Source organism: Coturnix japonica, chromosome 17, assembly GCF_001577835.2.
Source record: "Coturnix japonica isolate 7356 chromosome 17, Coturnix japonica 2.1, whole genome shotgun sequence".
NCBI classification, from domain to species: Eukaryota; Metazoa; Chordata; class Aves; order Galliformes; family Phasianidae; genus Coturnix; species Coturnix japonica.
The window spans coordinates 5,891,917-5,906,940 of NC_029532.1; the positions used below are offsets into that span (position 1 = coordinate 5,891,917).

General features: G+C 48.2%; 1 long non-coding RNA gene across 1 annotated transcript; it reads left to right on the forward strand.

Moving 5' to 3' along the window:
* The first annotated feature begins 5,281 nt into the window (after positions 1-5,281).
* On the forward strand, positions 5,282-13,773 carry LOC107321921. The gene is made up of 2 exons (XR_001558723.2): positions 5,282-5,533; positions 8,601-13,773. It is a non-coding gene; the product is annotated as an uncharacterized LOC107321921 (long non-coding RNA).
* The last annotated feature ends 1,251 nt before the right edge of the window (positions 13,774-15,024 follow it).

The window sequence follows — 15,024 nt, forward strand, 5'->3', positions numbered from 1 at the left end:
GGGTGAGGTATGCGACTGTAGGGTGCTAGCAGGGCTCTCACTGTCTGGTTGCTATGGGTAGGAAAAATAGTAGGGATCTCCTCCTGCCCCTTGCATTCAATGGGAAGTTCATAGCAGTGGTTTTAGGAATATGTGACTCGGTTCTGTAGGTGTGGAGATGAGCCAAAAGGGACCAGGGGACAGAGTAGGATGCTGCTTGTTGCCTGTCATCCATCCATGGGGTCTGTCCAGGACAGCAGGCTTTGCAGGAACGTGGAGCCTAAATAAATCACACACAGCCCTGTTGTCATCTGGTTTTGAACTGCTCTGGAATGTCTAGTCATTGCCTGCCATTGGTGCAAGCCACCCCCCTTGACACACCCAAGTGCGTGGCTGAAGTGTCTTTTAAGTCCTGGATGTTAATGTATCATAACAATAACAAAAATCCTTATAATTTAAAGCCCATATGCCTCCCCCCACGTGGACATCCATTGGCATCTGCTTCTGTTTAAACATCATTGGGTTACATCCTGAAATAACTTCAAAGATTTCTTGACTTCCATGATTTCTAAATAGCTCCTGAAGAGCATTGGAGAGCTGGTTCTGACCCAGGGGGATGAATCAGTGCTTGGTGCTCCTTATCACCCAGAACCAGTAGTTCTCCTTTTGCATGTCAACCTGAAGCTGTTTCTACTGTGAAACTTCAGGAATTTACAATGAATACAAATGATGAGCTGATCAGAGATGAGTCCAGTGATCCACATTGCCCAACACAGCAGTGACCTCCCATTGCCTCTGAGAAATTCCCATTCCTTTGAGGTTCCAGTCCTAAAACAAGAGAACTGCGGCTCCTCCCTGCATTTGTTTCAGTCCTTTTAATTCTAAATGGTTATTCTCCCTCTCTCTCCAAACAAATGCTGAGCATCTGCTCAAGCTCTATAATTATTTGGTGGTTATTAGAGTGATTGGCTCATTCCTTTGGCTACAGGCCTGTAGGGTCTGTCCCACTGGTGGTGATGGTAAGTCACCATTGGAGCTTGGTGGCTCTGGGATTGCCTTTTTGTGGCACATGAAGGTCAGGGTTGGATGGCTGCTGTGCTTTGGGGTTGGGTAGGGCACACAGGAGGGAATCTGCAGCCTCTGAGGAGGGTTATGTTGAACTGCCCTGCTTTCCTTCAGGCTCCTTTCAAAGCGTGGTGCTGCTTTCTGCCTTGAGAGCAGAGGCTCTCAAGAGGGCTTTTCTTTCAACCAAATATAGATCTATTAAAAAGCATGGCTCTGGTCTCTGCCAAGAGCTCCATTTCTGTTGGGATTTCAGAAGCTATTTAGTGTCTCCACATCCCGTGAATCTCTTTCCAAGAGCTTTGTGTTGGTCCTTCCTCTCTTTGCTGTGGGTCCTTGGGGCGGGGGTGTGGGGAGAGTATTGAGACGCCCAGACATTGGGGAGGAGAGGAGCTGAGCTCTCAGCCAGCTGCAGAGCACAGTGCTGGGCACCATATGTAGGCTGGACCCAGAAACAAGGTTCTTCTTCCCAGTCCTTCTGCTTGGTTCCAAGCCAGAGACAACTGGCTTAGACTGAGTGTTTTCAGTTGGGTTTGCTTCCCATTGACCCAAGTGGTGCTGTGCTCGAGATGCTCGCATCCCATTTCCATTGCGATGATATCACTGAGCAGGCAAATGGCAGAGCACATCACTCAGTGTCAGCCTGATCTAAGAGGCAGAGACTCTAATGGGTTTGCACCACAGGGCTGCTTTAGGGGAATGGCCATGCTCTGCACAAGCCAGAGCTCTGCCAAGTCCCTGTTAAGCAGCACAGCTCTGAACGAGGATGAGAGGATGCTGCTCCCTTCTGCCTGCCGAGAGGGGGAGGGATTGCTCACCAGAGCTGCTGATCCCAGACAAAAAGGAGATAGAAAAGACTCCATCCTCACGCCTCTGTTGTGGCCTGGGTAATGTGAGTCACGCTGAGCGCCTGGGGCTCCCGGAGCTGCCTCCCTTGTGCTGTCCTCAGCTGCTTCCCCAGCACCAGGGCTGCCTCTGTGCCTGGCCAACGTGGCACAGCAATGCTTCTGCCTGGGGTTAAATGTAGGATGCAGAGGGACAGCCTCCAGCACGGAGTGGGAAGAACATGCCCCAGTACTCTGAGCAGCTCAAAGCAGAGCTGGTACACAGTGCAGGGCTCCAGCAGGAGCGTTCCCAAGCCTTCGGATCAGTGGTGGGACAGAGGAGTAAATTCGACACATATTTTCCATCCTCAGCTATTCACATTGCCCCTAACCTGATCCCAATTAGATACACAGAGGCAGCTGCCAAGGAACTTTTATGACTCATTTGAAAGGGAGCCTACACCAGAGCCGTGTATTCGAATCCAGCTGTCTGCACTCTGTTGTTGTTTAAAAGGACATTTGTTCTTGCTTAGCTCACCTAGGAAAGGGCCAGTGGGCCTCTGGACATGGGGGAACTGGTTGTCAGCCCAGGAACATACTGTGTATTCCATGAAACAGAGAAAGTGAGGAGCTGTTGGCAGGGGCTTGAGAAGGGGACCCCTCCCTTAGAAGGTCTCATCCCAGCCTATTGTAATCATAGATCAACCTAAACCCTAAAGAGTGAGGATAAAATTCTCTCCCAAATACTCGCTGTTATTCTAAGTTATTCTGGGTGATCCCCTGACTCGTAACCATTTTGGTTTTAGTATGGCACAGGCTGCATTCACCACTGACACCTTGCAAACTTTTGCTAAGTAGAATTGTCCTTTAGCATGTCCTAGAGCATCCCATCTCTAAAACTCAGTGTTCGTCACTCACCCTTCACCCGGCTTTTCATGTTTCTAGGGGACTACCACAATTTTAGCTCTTATTTTTCAACATTTCCAATGAAAGCTGGGGTTCCTGCCATGCCTAAGAGTGAGAACTGAGTGGGGTGATGTGGTGAGCTCAGTGAGCACCATCCCTGTGGTCTCTACCTTGGTTGGGATCCCCCAGTTTCCCAGTCTCTGGCACTCTTTCCCTGGGACAGGACACCCAAAGCACCAAAACCACATCCAGCATCACTAGATGGTGCTAATGCTTGTGTTTTCCCCAGCTCAGCCTGGTACCCTGCAGCCTGCACCTTGAGGAGTGATGCTAGGGGCCCTTCTGGGCACCCATGTGCTGGGGCAATGCTTGGCCCACCCTTGGCAAGAGCTACTAATAGCCACAGTTACTAATAGCAGCAATTCCCATCTTTTGGCTTGTCTGCAGGCTCGTCAGGGGCAGAGCCCAGGCTCAGCACATTGCAGTGACCCTGCAGTGTTATGTCTTCCCCACTGCTGCTCACTGTAGGGGTGCAGAGCCTGGGATGGGGCACAGGGATTGCATTCCTTCACTGCATTAGTTTTGCATTCATTTAAGCCTGTGGGTTGGTTGTCTCTGAGGGACCAAAGCTGCACATGGGTGTGCTGTAATTATTGGTGCTCCTTGTGCTGGTGACAGGCTGGGGACACACACCCAGCTCAGAGCAGAAATACATATTTTCTAGGTCCTATCCTTGCATCACTGCTGGGGTTGGGCATTTGGGTGGGATGTTTTGTGGTGAGGACCTTCTTGTGCAAGGCTCACCAACTTTTGGGAACCCTGCTCTAAATGCCTGCTGGATGAGGCATGGGTGAAACACAGCTGGCTGAGTCTTCCTCACTGCAGGAATGACCCTGAGGAGGTACAGGGGCACCAGGAGGAATGAGAAGGACTCACCCACGCTCCTTACTCAGTGCTGATAAGCAGTCACAGCCAGACACTAAACAAATGCATCTGGGAATGGCACAGAGACCTCCACATCTCATGGGGCTGAGCTGGGGAACCGAGCTGCCCTTGGAGGACACCACATAGAGCTTTAGGGGTGCTGAGTGGGGATATTCTGGGTGAGCAGGGTAACAATTGGCTGTGCCTTCCCATGTTATCAGCCCAGGCTGTGGTCATTCCCAAGTGGGGAGATCAACTCCAGCCAAGGACACTTGCCAGCAAGAGCCAATGTGTTCAGTAAGAGCAGCACTCACCCTGCCTGGCACCCAAAGGGTTTCAGTTCTGTATGGATGGAGAGATGGTTGGAGAAAAACTGTATCTAAAAATAATTTTTTCTTGCAGAATTAAAAAAAGGGGGCATCAATAATATGGATATTTCAAGTCTCCAGAGAGCTCTACTTGGAAGGAAAGAGAAGGCAGAGTGCCTGCAGCAGAACCAAAGCTTCAGCTCACTGAATTCTCTGCTTTTTCCTCCTCCTTCTACAAAACCATCCTTCAGACCAGCATTGTAACCGATGTAGTGAAGGCCCATGAGCCCATGTGGGAGGAGGAGGAGACCCAAGTGGCTGCTTTCTCAGTGCTGAGGATGATGTGCCCTGCTGCCATGTGCCAAACTTTGCACTGGGCTCCTCCATCCCCCATGGGCATCCCAGCACAGTGAATCATTGCAGCCATTCCTGCATCACATCCTCCAGACAGAGCCACGCTGCAGCTCTGGGCATTCTGTGAAGAAATTGCTTTCTCATAACTAAATGTCAGCATAGAGAATGAATGAAGGAAGACCACAGATTTACTTAAAATCTGCAACCAACTCCTCAGCGCAGGGGAAAGTCAGGTGTTGGTGTCACGTCCTGAAGCAGATGCAGGAAGGATGATCACTCATGTTCACAGAATCCTTAAGGTTGGAAAAGACCACCAACATCATCTAGTCCAATTGTGTTGGGGCATTTTGCTTGGACACGTCTCCTGTCTAAAAGCTTCCAACTTACTACAGTTTCTTATCCTCATGCTTAAGGGAAAGCACCAAGGCACAGAGTCCTTGTAGGCACGGCTGGCTGCCAGCCACCCTTGTCCTCTGGTTAATAGAGGAGCAAATGGAACCATTGTAGGTAATGTGAACACTGCACAATCCCTTCATAGCCAGAAATGTTTCAGCTGCATCGTTGTTATATATTTTTTTCCCTGCAGTATCTTATTTGCCCTTGGTTGTAAGAGGATTGAGCTGATATTAGCATTGTTTCCAATTCTTTGGCCAAAAAAAAGGGTATTTTTCGTAAGAAAAAAGCATGAATGGACACTGTAGTTTTGACTGACCTGATAATAAATATAGGAGAAATCATTTGGTGTGGTTGCATTGCCTTGTTGTCATGGGCTGCAGGTGGTCACTGAAGCTGTGCTCACCCCTCCCAGGTGTTAACACTCAGCCTCTGCTGGGCAGATGGAGCACAGCTGGGTAACAAACAGGTCTTGATGGGCATTATCTGTTGGCCTGCCTTGCCTATTTAAGGACCTGACCCAAACTTGGGAGCTCAGAAATGTGGTGATCTCTGCTGTAGCCATTCATGTTCTTCTTCTAATTCAGCAGGTGTGTGCCTTTGCCACCAGCAGCAGTTCTTCTCCTTGGACTCCATGTTCTGTTCACATCCAACTGTTTGGGATACAGCCATCGCTACATTCATCTACCAGTCTTGGAAGGATGTGTTGCTGCCCTGCTGATAACCCACCAGAGGTGCCTTGAGGGCTGGGATGTGCGTTGCTTTCTGCCCTGAAGCTGTAAGGTAAAAGATGTTCATTGTAAATGAGAGCCCTTTGCTTTGAACAGGGAGATTAAAAACAAAACTCTCTGAACTTCTTCTCCTTTGTTGCAGAAATAATTAAGTTTGTTAAAGTAGGGAACTGGAGTGGTCCTTTATGGCCACTGATTCCTTTCTTCCTCATCTCAGTAACAAGGGCCAGAGTAGTGGACCATGCTGGACACAGCTATTTCCTTGCTGATGCTAATTGCAGCCCTTCCTGGGGAGGAGCAAGGCAGCTGATTTTTGGATATACTGAAGGCAAAAAGAATTTCTGCCTGGGCAAAGCAGAGCAGAAAGCAAAGGAGTGGGAAGGGTCAGGAGTGCTGGCTCTGCAGGGTGGGGAAGGACGTGCATGGGTCTAGGAGAAATCCAAGGGGAAGCAGAAGGAGGCAGGAAGGATTATTTGCTAATGGAATGAGCCAGCGTGCTGCTAATTACCCAGACTGTCACTGTTTCACCCAGGGCAGGGCTGACTGTGGGGCTGGGCACATTGTAGGGTAGTTTGGGATGGTCCCAGGTTGGTGCTGGGTGCACTGAGAGCCTCTGTGAGACCTGGGAGAAGCAAGAAGGAGCACGAGCAAATGTGTTTCCACTTAGCTGCTCTGCAGAGCCAAATGATGTAACTGCTCGAAGCCCCGCACTATGTTGGCAGGAGGAGCCCAGTGACAGCTCCAACTGTAAGTTCCTGAGCTAATGAGCAGAAAAGTTGAATAAAACTTATTTTTTTTTTTTATATTTAAAAAAAAAAAAAAAGCCTTTTTATTTGGCTTAACACAGCGATCCTTCCCAGGACTGTTCCTTCAGCTGTTCATCTGCTCAGAGAACAAATCCAGGCCCAAAAAGATGCTGGCTCCTCTCCTCTGGGTCTAATGGGGTCAGAGCCAAGGGGTCAGTGCCCATTGGGAGCAATGCTTCTGAACGGTGCTGGGTGCTTTGCTTGGTATTGAATTACATTCTTGCTCCAGGAGAAGCACTGTGTCATCCTTTCTTCCAGCCTTTAAGGAGTTAACCACAATTATTATTACTAAGGGTGGGTTTTTTTTTTCCTCTCTCTCTCTCTGTGTTACCAGCAAAGAATGTTTTACTACAGCTCTCCACACAGCCACCAGCCTCCAAATGGACCACGTTACAGTAGGGCTAAATATTGTGTCAGGGACCATGTGTTTCTTGTAAGATGGGCTCGAGCCATGCCTGTGGAGGAAATTGTTTATCTCTTCTCCCCCCCTGCCCTGCCCCTTTTGCTGCCTTCATCCTCCCATGGGCCGTGTGGATGGCTGGGATGGGAAGTTTCCTGGGATGCTGGCAGAGATTTTTGCATGCAGGCTGCTGGGAGGGCTGAGCTTTGGGTGGGACAAAGTGTCGCCATATCTGCTGGGTGACACTTAGGTCCTGCTGTCCCCAAAAGGTACCGGGCTGCCCTGAGGCATTGCATCATGCATGGAGGAGCACCACAGCTGCCTGGGGAACCCTCTGCTAGAGGGTCTGGAGAGAGGCTGTGAGCAGAGCATGGTGCTGATGTGTGTGTTTGGGAGTGAAATTTGGCTGGAGGGGTGTTGCTGCCCTGAGGTCAAGGTGGAGGTAATGCCATCAAGGTGGACTGAATTCAGCACGGATTGGGTCTGTTGGCCATGCTGCTCCAAGCACTGCTGTCACTATGGCCCTGGTGGCACCCACTGCTGCTCTTCTGTCTATACCATCGTGCTTGGGGAACAACACCCTCCTTGCAGAATGGGGCATGTTCCTCTCCTGCACAGCTCTGCAAAGAGGGATGGCAGGGAAATCTGAGCTTCCCTCATGCCTTCCTCTCCCTATCTGTCCATCTTGACGCCATCCCAAAATACTAAAAGGCACTTTTCCTTTTTACTGTCCTTGCTCTCTCCTGGCCACTGATCTGTACAATGGCATAATTGTACGTAAACATCTGATTTCTTTTACTTTGCCTCAGTAATAGCTTGTAGCAACTCCTTCCAACAACTATTAATACTGTGCTATATATTAGATCCAGACTTCAGATCCCCAAATGTGATTGTCTTCAGAAAGAGGGGGAAGGTTGAGAGGAGATCTAACGTTCACCCTCTGGTCAATCTTAAATATAGCATAGGCTGCATCTCCATATAAACTCAAGTGAGGCTCTTAATGCTGAAAACCTTGTACTTTTGCTGTGAGAGATGATAGATAAGGCCCTGCTTGATCAGAGTGATGATCTCTCACCATCAGCATCCCACTGCTTAGGGAGGGCTGGCTGACCCCAGGGCAGCTCTCCTCCCTCTGCCTTTTATGTAGAGTGGAACAGAGATATAGCAGATCAAGATCTGCTCCCTTTATAGGGGAAAAGCATGAGAGCAGAGAGATGGAGTGGCCAAGGTGGCTGCATGGTGCTGCTGCAGAGGCAAAAGCAAAAATCGGTTAAAACATAGGGGAAAAAAATAAAGCCAAAATATAGCTAAAAATAAGCATCATGCATAGCTCTTGTTCCTTCCTGCTGTGGAATAGGAGAATTTTGGAGCAATTCTGTAAATACCAGCCTGTGCTTTAGCCCAGCTGCTCAGGATCTGCAGGCTGCCAGGCCAGGTCAGAGTGAGGGGAGCGTGCAGCACTTGGGCAGCAATTCTCATTGGGGAATTGTCTTCTCTGTCCCAGGAGAGAAAATCCACACAGGCTGTAATAGAAAGGAATCATGTTAGCCCTGATTGTATTGCTGGGAAATAAGAAAATCAGCTGGGATTCAACCTTCCAGCTGGTCATAATCACTGGGAAGTGCCCCTGCCCTTCCTTGCTGGGACACTGAGATCCAAATCTTAAGACCACAGTTCTGCAAAAACTGAGGGCCTGTGTCCTCAGCTACATTTGGGTTTTCTTCCATTGCTGCATGGCATGCAAGCGTGCTGCTATCGGGTGGTCTGGTTTGCTGGGGCTGCTGCTATAAAGCAGGGGCTGCTCTGTGCATGGTTTGGAGAGAGGTCTTTGAGGAGTGTTTGGAGCTTTCTGGTATGTTTTCAGGCATGGTCAGGCTGCTAAAGGTGATCATATTCTCCCTTTTCTTTACCAGAAACAGCAGTTTGGTGATTTCCTTGGCTCTGTGTTGCTTGCCATTGGACCAGCTGGGGCTGGGTAAAAGAAACTGGCTGCACACCTTCCTGCTCCTGGTGGCTGGAACTGTTGAAAGTCAGCCCTGTGCCATGGGTTGCCCCAGCTCTTCAGGTGATAACCTTCTCCAGCAGCAGCTGTGCTCAGAATTTATTGGGCTGCAGCTGGGAATCTTTCTCTTTGATCTATCTCTGCTATTAAACAGCTTGTGATAACACCGCCGAGCTCACATCGAGGAAGGGAAGCCAAGCAACCTCAATTGTGGAGCTGAGCAGCAGCGGGGAGCCCATCTTAAAGATGCATCACCTCGACTGCTTCAAAAGTGAAGGAACTCCTTTTATTGCATTGAGCTGCTCTCCAGGAATGATTAAAGTCCTGTAAACGAGCACCTTCCTCATCACAGAGCTGTCTGCTGACAGGGTGCCAAGTACAACAAGCCCAATCCAAAGCATCATCCCCTCCGTGGGGCTAATTGTTGTTGCCTTGTCTCTTGAACAAGAAGAGTGGTAAGGGAAAGCAGAACCTGGAGGCACATACGCATCCCTGTACAGAAATAACCCCTGAAATAGCACTGAAAAGCAATTGAGGAGTTGGTGTATGGGCTGCAGACAAAGAGCAGAGTAAAGGAGATAACCGGCAGCGAGATCTGGGAAATAATGCCCTAAATTCCCTCTGAGCCCATCCATCACTGTGGCTTCGGTGATCATCTCAGCAACAAATACCCTTATCATCCAAGTGGAATTTGATGTTAATGACCTGTCTGTTATTTCAGAGGGAGATGGACTGGAACCGGTGGGTAATTGGTAGGAAAAATCACTGGGTACAGCAAAGAGCTGATGCTACTGGAGTAGTTACATCATGAGAGAGGGAGATTAGGGAGCTCTGCTTACTACAAGGGGCTTATTCATCCTGAATAAATGCGTTAGCTGCCCGGGGCTGTCCTCCTATGCTCTTGTTCCTGTCTGGTGGTATCTCCCCACCACAGCTTACCCTGCTTTTCCCAACAAACAGCAGAGATTCAGCCTGGCAGAAGCTAATAGAATCATAGAACACCCAGAGCTGGAAGGGACCCATAAGTATCATCAAGTCCAACTCCTGCTGTTGAGATGATCACAGTAAGGAATAACCTGCTCTCTCCAAGCTCACAATGATGTATGTGTTTATTTTGGAGTCCTCTCAGGAAAGACCATAATTACTCTAATTTCTTAATTACCGAAATTATTCAGAATGACTTTACAAACACCTCTGCCCTGCAATGTTTTGCACAAGCAGCCTCCCAGGTTGCAGCAGCGTTAGGATTTGGGTCTGTTTCTCTGCTTGGAAGGATTTGCTGTGTTCACTGCCATTTCTCCTTGCCATCACGTTAGTGGGGCAGCCTGCAGGTCTCAGCAAAAATAGGATAACTGGAGAGCATCAGGGGAGAGCTAGAAGCAAGTCCAGAGGTAAAGCCTTGGCTCTGTTGCAAAGAAGAATAGCTTTGCTGGGACTTGATGCCTGTGCTTTTTCTCAACAGTTTCCTATTCCCACCTTGCATTTCCCAGCTAACGGGACCAGCACCAGCCATGTTTCGGTGAGCACACACCTGCTTTATAAATTAGCTCCCAGGAGTATTTGCAAAAACAAAGCTGAACTGCACAGGCCACGAGACTGGGTTTGCTGCAGAAATACCAGCACGTATTCATAATAAAGCAGCTGCATGCTTTGCCCAGCTCTGTCTGTAACTTCCCGTCATGTCCTGTACCTTTCTGGGAAGAAAGAATGGGTGATGGTGGTGGGAAATTTGCTTCGTTGAGCCAAGAAGGATTTTGCAATCGCTCTTGATGGAGCTGGAGCTGCTTTTAACCCTATGTATTCCAGATATCTCTGTACAACCTTATTGATTTTCCACTGTTGTAGGTAGCAATGGAGAAGAAAGAATGGGTGAGTAGGATTTAACACTCAGCCTGAACTGTGCATAAGGGTCAGCCCTATGCCCTTTATGCACAGTAGGCACCACTGCTGCCTGTCCCCAGCATCACCTCAGGGTGGCACAAGTTGGGGACCATGAGTGATGAGGAGCTCTTGCGGTGCCCTTTCCATTTCTTCCCTATAGCTGTGTGAAGAGCTGCTGACTGCTCCACCAGGAACCAAGGCAATAATCCCAGCTTGTCACTTTCCATCAGCGGAATGAATCAAACACTGTGGTTGTGGCCCTGTTCCTATGTGCTCTGTGTGTTCTTCCTCTTGACTCACCAGTGGGGAGGCGATGTCATGGGGAAGCTGTTCTGGAAATGCTTTAATTGATTTAATTCATAGCTGCATTGGAGCAATAAGGTGTTCCCTCCTTATGCCCAAGAATGGCAGAATGTCCTCCAGCTGCCCCCAGAGATGCTGCTGGCAATCCATGCCAAGCCTGAGAATGAAAGCTTTGGCAACATCCTGGACCAAGCTCTGCTATCTTTCCTATTGAAACGCATGTGGATTACTGCAGACAAATTGGAGATGAACACGCATCTAGAGCCCAACGTATCCGTAAGATAAATCACCACATAACTGCAAGACAATATTTCTGCAAAAAAAGGTTTTCTTATCATGATTTTTTCCCCTCTGTCTTGGACTCATCGCTACCAGACCAGGAACCTTTGAACAGATTTGTTTGAAGCCTTGGCATAGGCTCACAGTGGCTGAGAATCTTCTTCCTATTCCTAAGAAAAACAGATTCTGGCTGGAGGGGAAGAAGAGCTTCAGCATTAGAGATGACCTAAACAGCACATGTTGCAAATGAGATGGGAAGTGGAGAACTGCTTGAAACATCTCTGACCCTTTCAGCAGAACTGTTTTCCCTTTGCCTTCTTAAAGCTGAGCTGCAGATGTTGTAAGGATGAACCCAGTGGCCTGCTGCTGTTTCTTTTTGCATGTTCACAAGGCAGCTTCTCTAATAAGTTTGAACTCTGTTGATCTTGCATTGAACAGCTTCACATCAGGCTGCATGGTAGCTGGCTCACGCTGCCCTGACCTTGCTGTACTTACTTCCCATGCTGGAAATGAGGTGGTGTGGAATGGTTTCTTTGGGTTTTGCAGTAGAAATAGGTTGCTGGGCTCTTGAAGACATCCCCAGGACTGCTATAGTCCAGAACAGCCCTGGGAAAGATGCTCTGCTTCAAGCTGGGGTTGTACTGGTGTGAGCTGGTGATTTCATGTCTTCCTCTGGTTGGGTATTTCAACCAATGGCACAAATAATGGAAGACCTCCCAGAATAATGCCATCGTAAGGGCTGACCACCTAAGAGGAACTGCACGTCAGGAAATACATTGGCCATATGAGTTTGTGAGTTGTTTCAATTGTGAATAGTGTATTAATCAAGACTTGGCTAATGGGTGCACTGGGACATGCACATAGATGTACTGTTGAGCCCTTCTCTTTACCTTTCAACCTCTGAAGTCATCCAAGCTGCTAACACTCTGAGGAGGATGACTCAGCAAAAATAATAGTTTTAGCAAGAAGCAGAAAAATGAGATTTGCATATGTTTTTGTTTTTTTTTTTTTTTTTCTGGGAAAAATATCAAGTTTTCCTGCTTAGAAAATGAATGGGTTGGAAACCAGCTTGTAAAACTTGAAGCCTGACTCAGGCACTGATCTGTCGCCGGGCTGTCACTTGCAGTCATTGTTAGTGAGAAGTCCTCAATGTTCTGTCCATAAAGGAAAGATTGCTGTCTGTGTTACTGATGGATTCTTATGTGGGGAGGAGCAAATTTGAGCTGGAGGACTTCAATACATGTTCAGCAGCAGGTGAGCAAAGTTAGGGAATACAGAACCATCCCTGCTCACTGCAGAGCAGCTCCCAAGGAGCACAGTGATAAATGAATTGCAGAAAGCTTGTGGGGTTCAGCTTGGCCAGGGGAAATAATGCTGGTGTCTATCTGATCTCTGCAAACCTGATTTTCCACTTACATGCCTGATGATAAATCAGTGGTAAATGCGCTTATGTTGGCACGCCAAGTTTTCCCCTGGATGCTGCCTTATATGCACGCGCTTTCTTGACCGCAGGCATTCAGATCTGGTGCAGAAACCTTGAGCTGGTAGGTGGCATCCTATCCCAACAACACCACATTGCCCTTGGCCTGCACAATGCAGCACAGCTATGGGAGAAGGACAGCAAACGCACCAGGAGAACCTCTTCAAACTGCATAGAAGGCCTGATTTTGAAACTAGGGCAAAAGTTGAAATAGGATTTAATTTTATCTCAGTTGATTCATCTGTCCCTAATTAGTAATAACTTCCTAATGTATGACACAAGGATATGCGGAGGTTTGGTTTTTTTTAATGAATGACTCTTGGCTAAGATAAAATATTGCTGTTCTCAGATTGCCTCAGATAGTTCTTTTTATAAGCCAATAGAGATTTGTGTAGTCTTAGATGAAAAATACATGAGATCCTGCAGTCACACATGCTGAAGACTGAACTCTTATAGATTATAGATCCTATCTTGTTCCCAATTTATTCTGTACATCCCGTTTTAGTGTCTCTATTTGCTTTTACTGATTGAGGAGCCTCAGTCTCCCAGTATTGCAGTGTGTGATGCTGTGCAGGGATGGAGCAAAAGCTGATCCTTACACCCAGAGCAGTTTCTCATGGGAAATCGCCAGTTTTTCCTCTTTTTAGGATGGAAGTTATGTCTGCTTTGTCTTACTTTCTCTTTCTGTCCTCTTCCCCATTTTCTCTCTACTTCCCAGGGCTGGAAGTAAAGCTGATGCTGCTTGGTGGGGATGCAGGAGGCGGAGCAGTGTCTGTGGGCAGTGTTTGGATTGAACTGCATGATCCCAGGCATCAGGAGGTGCAGGCTGCCCACAGCCTGTTCCTGGACAGTATGGCCAGGAGATAATCCCTCTCACCTTGTAATGCATTGCACTTCCACATCATTCCTCTGCTCCGACTCATGCTTTATTATACCATCCAACATATTCCATCCCAATCCTTTTTCTTCACACCCTCTGAAACCCTTCCAGGCTTCCTGCTATCGTGTCCCTTTCTCCAGCTCACCTCTCCAAGCCAAGCCATACACCCAGGCTCCAATCCCATCCCATAAATCAGTCTCTCCAAGGCCCTGACAGTATTCTGAGATTTCCAGGGGCTGTGCAGCCCCTCCTGGGCTCACATCTCTTCTCCCTGCATCAATAAAAGCCCGGAGACACACAGCAGGGTGAAGCTGAGGTTTCTGGGCTCATTTTATAACTGGTGCTGAGCTGCACGGAGCTCTCCATGCAATGAGGAAGCAGGGCAGAACACGTTGAGCAGATGGCGATTCTGGACTGCAGATGAGGACTGAGTTACGGCGCTTGCAGCACATCTTTGATACACGTCCAGCTTTTATCAGATGGTTCCACTCAGTGTTTGGCACAGCTGATACAAAGGGAAGGCTGAGGAGCAGCACAGCAATGGGAGCAGCCCCCCATCATTAGGGCTGTCCCCCTCTGTGTGCTGAGCTGGGGCTTCTCCTGCTTCTCCCACTCCTTCAGCACCAACACAACTTTACCCCCCCATGCAAAACTGCTGATATGCTTAAAGCTCCCCCAGGCTTCACAGGCTTCTCTTCCTTTGCCACATCAGTGTGTGTTGCAAGCGGCTGGGAGGATGGAGAGAGAGCATATGAGCACTTCTTGGAGCTAGAAGGCTCTGCTCCTCGGGTTTTGGCTTCAGATGACCCACACTCCTAATGCACTCCTCACTTAAATCACCCTTGCCAGTGCAAATGCTTTTATTTATGGGGTCAGTAATCATTTTCTATCAACACATTCTGGAAGTCTGCTTCATCCACAGAACTTTCCTTCAATAAATCCTTCCCCATGAATATTCCCAGCCTAAGCTGAGCCCAACGCCTGCTTATGGTGTAGGAGAGGCTTTCAAAGGACTCTCACTGAGTTGGGTTGGCTGAAAGCACACCCCAAGCCTTGATGCAAGCGGCCCCAGGTAAGCTCACAAGAAGGAAACCTAAACTATTGTCAGAGTCCTTGGAACCTCTGAATTTGGTGTCTTTTTTCTTCCTTAACTCAAAAGCCAAGAAATGTCTGTGCAGGAGAATCAATCGCATCACAGAGGAACCTTCTGGATCCCATGAATGCCCATTCTTTAAGCCTTAGAATTTTACTCATCCCCCTTTCAGGAGGGAACGCAGATATGTTTTCCATTGGAAACATCCCCAGGATCTTGTGCCTTATGCTGAACAGCAGTCCCTGTGTCAATTAAAATGTGTTATTATGCTGAGCTCACCCTTCTTTCAATCCATAGGACAGCAGAGATCCACACCAGGACAACACCAATGAACTCAGAACGGGGCATCTTTAGCTCAGAGCTTTCTGCTCTGTATCTTTCAGCTCCTTCATGGACCAACCAGAGCTCAAATTGGTGCC